Raw genomic sequence first — 7623 nt, forward strand, 5'->3', positions numbered from 1 at the left:
GGAAGATGGACAAGTGGGACAGGTCATGAGGGTGATGCCAAGTTGGAAGGTTAGAACTGGGATAAGACTGCATTTCTTCACACAACTCCATATTTATGACTTTATAGCCCATTTCTGTACAATTCAGGTGATAAAGAAACCACAAAATTACAAATACCATTCTGCTTGGGAAAGATTTAAGTTTTTCTGATTTCAGATGACGACTCAATAAAATGAACACAGGCACGTACTGCAGGGGTGCAGCTTCATAAATAGTTTGTTTAAATGAAAGTATTAAAATAACTTTTCTACAAGCGGAATCTATACACGAATGGAGTTGGAGAATGATGAGAAGTTCTAAATATTTTAGATGAAATAATTTGTTAAAAACAAGCAACCAAAAAGATCACTTTTATGACCACCTTAACTTCTTTATTTATAATTACCAAAACTATAATTCTAGTAGGTCAGTAGTAGTAAGAAGCTGGCTGCTGTAACTTTGTTAGCATGCATGGAAGTCTATTTAGTGCTCTTATTTTGAGTTATACCATTTTTATGTTCATCACCAGACTCCAAACTCAAGTAATTATTTTTCATTTTTAGATACCAACTTTAACTCAAACTACTTTTAGAAAAAATGAATGTCTTCCAGTATTACCTTCTTTAACCAAATTATCCGAAAATAGGCTTGTTAAAATCGTAGCTGGGAGTGATCCATTGGCCAAGAGGATACCAGTAAGCGTTGCCAACTTAGTCTGTTCTGAAGCTGAAAATGCTTTTAGGAATAGCAACAGCTGAGAAAGTATAACAAAAATAGATTTTGTAAATGAAGGCAACAATGAGAAATGTTTGATATTACATACACAGGGGAGAGGTCACATTGGATTTGGTACTGGGTAACGAACCTCGCCAGGTGTTAGATTTGGAAGTAGATGAGCACTTTGGTGATAGTTATCACAATTGGGTTATGTTTACTTTAGCGATGGAAAGGGATAGGTACACAGTATACCACAGGGCCAGAGATTTGCCGGGGAAAAGGCAATGATGATGCGATTCGGCGAGATTTAGGATACATGGGGGTGGGGGGGAGCAGAGGAAACTGCAGAGAATGGTCACAATTGAAATATGGAGCTTATTCAAGGAACAGCTACTGCATGTCCTTGATAAATATGGCCCTGTCAGGCAGGCAGGAAGTGGTCAAGCAAGGGAGCCGTGGTTTACAAAAGAAGTTGAATCTCGTCAAGAGGAAGGCAGCTGCTGATGTTAGGATGAGACATGAAGGCTCAGTTCGAGCACTCAAGAGTTACAGGTTAGCCAGGAAAGACCTAAAGAGAGAGCTAAGAAGAGCCACGAGGGACATGAGAAGTTGTTGGCAGATAGGATCAAGGAAAATCCTAAAGCTTTCTATTGGTATATCAGGAAGAAAAGAATGACTAGAGAAAGATTAGGGCCAATCAAGGATAGTCGTGGGAAGTTGTGCATGGAGTCCGATGAGACAGGGGAAGCTCTAAATGAATATTTTTCGTCAGTACTCACACAGGAAAAAGACAACATTGTGGAGGAGCATACTGAGAAATAGTCTATTAGACTAGATGGGATTGAGGTTCACAAGGAGATGGTGTTAGCAATTCTGGTAAGTGTGAAAATAGATAAGAACCCGGAGCTGGATGGGATTCATTTTAGGATCCTCTGGGAAGCCAGAGAGGAGATTGTGGAGTTTTTGGTTTTGATCTTTATGTTGTCATTGTCGACAGGAATAGTGCCAGAAGACTGGAGGATAGCAAACATTGTTCCCTTGTTCAAGGGGAGTAGAAACAACCCTGGTAATTATAGACCTGTGAGCCTTACTTCGGTTGTGGGTAACATGTTGGAAAAGGTTATAAGAGATAGGATTTATCATCTAGAGAGGGATAAGTTGATTAGGGATAGTCAACACTGTTTCATGTTGGGTAGGTCATGCCTCACAAACCTTATTGAGTTCTTGGAGATGGTGCTGAAACAGGTGGATGAGGATGAAGTGGTTGATGTGGTGTACATGGATTTCAGTAAGGCATTTGAGAAGGTTCTCCACAGTAGGCTATTGCACAAAATACGGAGGCATGAGATTGAGGGTGATTCAGCAGTTTGGATCAGAAATTGGCTGGCTGTAAGACGACAGAGGGTGGTGGTTGATGGGAAATGTTCATCCTGGAATTCAATTACTAGTGGTGTACCGCAAGGATTTGTTTTGGGGCCACTGCTGTTTGTCATTTTTATAAATGACCTGAATGAGGGTGCAGAAGGATGGGTTAGTAAATTTGCAGATGACACTAAGGTTGGTGGAGCTGTGGATAGTGTTGAAGGATGTTGCAGGTTACAGTGGGACATAGATAAGCTGCAGAGCTGAGCTGAGGGGTGAAAAATGGAGTTTAATGTGGAAAAATGTGAGGTGATTCACTTTGAAAGGAGTAACAGGAATGCAGAGTACTGGGCTAATGGTAAGATTCTTGGTAGTGTAGACGAACAGAGAGAGATAAGTGTCCATGTACTTAGATCCCTGAAAGTTACTACTCGGGTCAAAAGGGTTATTAAGTAAGCATACGACGTGTTAGCTTTTATTGGTAGAGGGATTGAGTTTCAGAGCCACGAGGTCATGCTGCAGCTGTACAAAACTCTGGTGTGGCTACACTTAGTGCACTGCATACACTTCTGGTCACTGCATTACAGGAAGGATGTAGAAGCTTTGGAAAGGGCTCCAAGGAGATTTACTAGAATGTTCGTTGATATTGGAGGGAAGGTCTTATGAGGAAAGGCTGAAGGACTTGAGGATGTTTTCATAAAAGAGGTGGTGGTTGAGCGGCAACTTAATTGAGACAGAAGATAATCAGAGGGTTAGATAGGATGGACAATGAGAGCCTTTTTCCTTGGATGGTGATGGCTAGCACAAGGAGACATAGATTTACATTGAGGGGTGATAGATATAGGATAGTCAGAGGTAAAGTTTCTTTACTCAGTAGTAAGGGTGTGGAATGCACTGCTTGCAATAGTAGTGGACTCACCAACTTTAAGGGCTTTAAATGGCCATCGGATAAACATATGGATGAAAATGGAATAGTTTAGGATAGATAGGCTTCAGATTGGCTCCACAGGTCAGTGCAACATCGAGGGCTGAAGGGCTCATATTGTGCTGTTATGTTTTATGGTCTACTTTACACTTATTTTGCACTTTCATATTCATCCATTTATTTTATCGACAAGGTTTCACGCTTTCATGCCTATGGATCTTGGATGTGCGGATATAGTTAAAATTGAGAACAATATGAAACAGACTGCTAATTCACTTTCACTTGTTTTACATATTGCAAATTGAAGTCTGCACAATCTACTTTATGATAATGATCTTAGTTAACACAATATAGATTTACTAAGTACTTTAATGACTTTATGCATCCAAAAGTACTGCTTTATAACCACCCTTGAAAAAGTCATTGCTGTTTCAATATCTTTATTCTCTTTCCAAGTTCTCATATTTATTCTAAAGAATGCTCTCTCACATGTACATATTCTCCACAAGAGTTCTTACGATTTGAGGCTGTAACTTCACCAGAAAGCTTGTTCACAGCATTGTTTCTGGTGTTCTTTAGAAAGTCTGGCAGAAACTGCCTGGTGGGAATTCCAGCTCATTATCTTTTACAAAAAAAACTGAGCAAAAAGATGACCTAAATAAAAATATGCTTTTGCAAAGTAGAGACCTGTATTCAGCTTCCCCTCTGATTTTTTTTATGAACTATTCACTTCACATTTAGTATATGATAGCAAGTCCCAGAGTACTCTCATTCATACTTAGCTACCTTATTTTGAACCCCTCCCCCACCCCATCTTTGAAGCTAAGGTACTACATTCACTCCAAACACATTTTTGCCCCCTCTCAACAGATATTCTCAAGTCAGTCGATCTCCCCATGTGTCTTGAAGTCACCTGAAACGGGTTGTAAACTGGTCCATTCCACAATGCTGCCTTCTTCACAAGTGAGCAGTGGCAGATTACTGCCCTGCGAAGACCCTCAAAAGCTGAACCTTGATCCTGTCCTCACCTGACATCCATGTGTGCAGACTTACAGCAAGTACCACTTGACAGCAATTAAAAGCAAATCTCCCGCTCAGTCCAGAGGTTTTGAAACCAATTGTGGTGCCTCAACTGCTAACCCAGTGGAATTCAGCTAACTCAGCAGTGACAGTGGATGGAACCTCAGATATTACAGTTTGCATGATTAGCTCTATATCAACCTCACAGGCTTGATTAAAAGGTTTCTAGCATTATGATGGATGAACTCATTAACTTTATTCTTTTTCAATATGCCAAAGTTGGAAAGAAAGTTGTGACAATTTTCAGTCTCGGAGATTCTGAAGAGATTATGCAGAGTCGAGTTTGATTTGCTAGGAAAAAAGTACCTTCTTAATTGAATCTTCAAATGCTTTTTCCAGATATTTGTAACGCCTGATAAGCTTATTGAAGACCTAAAGGAAAAGCAAAAACAAAAATTAACATCTCTGAATGTTCAGCCCAATGTTGAAATTAAATTTATAATTTTTTTAAATCTCAAGATTAAAAAAACTACCTCGTATTTAACTATATTGTCAGCCCCTATTCCTGTCTATATATACCAAGGCAGATTATGTGGAAGATTTTACATTGGTGGATGTGGTTCTCTGACCCTACAAGTGGCACAATTATGGGATAGATTGGAGGAAGTAATGCTCAGCCACAAAATGCAGTACAGTCATACTTCATATCAGCATCAACAAATGTTACTGAATAGAAGGAGCTGCAGGCAGCTTTGCAAAAGCATAGATTAAAAGAAGAAAAATCTTTTTCACTAGCTATAGGTGGACTGTGATGGAAGACATCACTCTAAACTGCAATCATGAAACTGTATTTCTGGCAGCACAGACATGACCACTTTCAAACCGACCTGTTGTCCAAACTGGGACGAGGTGACCAAAGTTGAAATGGTAGCTGGCAATCCTTTCTTCTTGTTGACTGGCTCAGTCTCTTCATTGAAATGTCAGTTACGGCCATTTATGAAATAAACTTACTGCACTGGGAGCTGCACTGAATGCAAAATGTATTCTTTTTTAATTAAGAAAAAAGGATAGGTTTGCTTTTATCCCTGAACTAATTCATTGCAATAAATGAAGCGACATTTAAGTTGATAAATGGTATTTTTAATGCGTGTTGCCTGATAGATGTTATGTTGCAAGGCTTCAGACTGGAATCTGTTGGTATTACCCAAAATAGGTGTTAAGCTGGTGCCTGCTTCACAGCCATGTGCCAAAGCACGTACTCACCTGAGCATAGTTTCGGATGATTTGTTGATCCTCGGTGGCACCAAACACACAGTATTCAGTCACCTTGGTGCTGTCTCCATCATCAATACGTGTTCCGCCTGGGGCTACAAGATGGGAATAAACATAACTTTGTTTCAAGAGTGTCACACACTAATCACTGCCAGTCACATCTTTGAAATTCATAACAGTATTCAAGTCTCCTTCATATCATAGATTAACGGTTTTAAAAAGTTGTGTATTTGAACAATCTTGCATAAACTGTCCAACTGTGTTTCCATTTGGAGTCTTTCCAAATTCTGCACATTTTATAAGGCGGAACAAATTCAGCAACTAAACTCACCAACATTAGCAGCTTCATCCCAATTTATTCCAGCAATTTGCATTTGTATAGCACTCTTTAAACAATAAAATGTTCCCAAGTGCTTCCTAGGAGTGTAAACAGACCACAAGAAATGGTACAAAGCTAAAAAGGGTATACCAGAGCAGAACTGTTAACTTAATAGAACGCAGAACAGGCTCTTCAGCCCTCGATGTTGCACCGACCTGTGAACTATTCTCCTACACTATCCCAAAATCATCCATGTGCTTACCTAAGGATTGTTTAAATCTCCCCAATGTGGGTGAGTTGACTACATTAGCAGGTAGGGCATTCCACACCCTTACCACACTCTGCGTAAAGAATCTGCCTCTGATATCCATCTTAAATCTATCACTCCTCAATTTGTAGTTATGCCACCTCGTACACGCTGACGTCATCATCCTAGGAAAAAGACTTTCACTATCTACCCTAATCCTCTGATCATTTTGTATGTCTCTATCAAATCCCCTCTTAGCCTCCTTCTTGCCAATGAGAGCAGGTTCAAGTCTCTCAGCCTTTCCGCATAAGACCTCCCCCCCCCAGACCAGGTAACATCCTGGTAAATCTCCTCTGCACCTTTTCCAATGCTTCCACATCCTTTCAGAAATACGGGGACCAGAACTGTACACAATATTCCAAGTGCGGCCGCACCAGCGTTTTGTATAGTTGCAACATGATATTACGGCTCAGAAACTCAATCCCTCTACGAATGAAACCTAATACTGTATACAGCACTATCAACCTGGGTGGCAACTTTCAGCAATCTATGTACATGGACTCCAAGATCCCTCTGCACACCCACACTACCAAGAATCTTTCCATTAACCCAGTACTCTGCTTTCCGGTTATACTTTCCGAAGTGTATCACCTCACATTTAGCTGCATTGAACTCCATTTGCCACCCCTCAGCCCAATTCTGCAGTTTATCCAAGTCCCCCTGCAACCTGTAATATTCTTCCACACTGTCCACTACTCCACTGACTTTAGTGTCGCCTGCAAATTTACTAATCCATCCGCCTATGCCTGCGTCCAAGTCATTTATAATCATAGAAGTGGGTTTTAAGGAGCATCTTAAAAAGAGGAGGTTTTGAGAAGGCATTCAAGTGTACAGTTGCCTAGGTAACCACACATTGTCACCAATAATGGAGCAAATCTCAGGGAGGAGGAAAAAGGCCAAGATTGCAAGAATGTGCATACTTGAGCATTGTAGGGCTGACCAAGTTTGAGAGATAGGGAGGTCAAAGGCATGCAGAGATGAGAACACAGGGATGAAAATTTAAACTTCAAAGTGTTGAAAGGCCAGGAAGAAATACTCATCAACAAACAATGGTGACAAGTGAACTTGACTTGTTATGGACATAGTCTTGCATTAATTCAAGTTACAGGTGATGGGTGGTCAGACAGGAAACATTGAAAAGTTGAGTCTAGAAATAATGAAGCCACAGTGAGGATTTTAGCTGAAGAGGACTTTCAGCAATAATGGAGACAAATGATATTACAGAAATGGACATGGTGGTATTGTTGATTGACAGGACAGGGAGTTCAAAGATGAGCCAAAAAGGTAAAGAAGGAAGACCAAAGTTGTTGACTGTCATTAGGCAAAGGGAAGCATTAGAACAAGTCTCTGACCTTGTACATGGTGCCTGACAACACACAATGCAAAGGAAGGATCATAGGTATCGGATCCAATGTATCGGATCCTGCACATCTATGCCCCTAACACCATTCCAGCAATTATACTGAAAATGCTCCAGGCTGTGAACGGGAACTGGTTATCATCAATATATGTGCAGAATCTAATATTTTGGTTTTCAATATGTTGTTGTCAAAGCCAGTATCTAAGTGAGGGGCCCAAAGATAAATCATTGGAGTGTTCAAAGTTTGTGCGAAGATTTGTAGCTCGGGTGCTCGTTGTTGTGGTTCTGAGCCACGCTCAGACAACAACTCACCAGAACGAAG

The 7623-nt window shown here is 40.4% G+C and overlaps 1 long non-coding RNA gene across 1 annotated transcript; it reads right to left on the reverse strand.

The window, feature by feature from the left end:
* Positions 1–610: 610 nt before the first annotated feature.
* On the reverse strand, positions 611–5654 carry LOC122546195. Its single transcript, XR_006310683.1, has 3 exons — positions 5307–5654; positions 4410–4475; positions 611–773 (listed from the first exon to the last, which is right to left on the reverse strand). It is a non-coding gene; the product is annotated as an uncharacterized LOC122546195 (long non-coding RNA).
* Positions 5655–7623: the final 1969 nt, after the last annotated feature.

This window comes from Chiloscyllium plagiosum, unplaced genomic scaffold (assembly GCF_004010195.1).
Source record: "Chiloscyllium plagiosum isolate BGI_BamShark_2017 unplaced genomic scaffold, ASM401019v2 scaf_25749, whole genome shotgun sequence".
Taxonomy (NCBI): Eukaryota; Metazoa; Chordata; class Chondrichthyes; order Orectolobiformes; family Hemiscylliidae; genus Chiloscyllium; species Chiloscyllium plagiosum.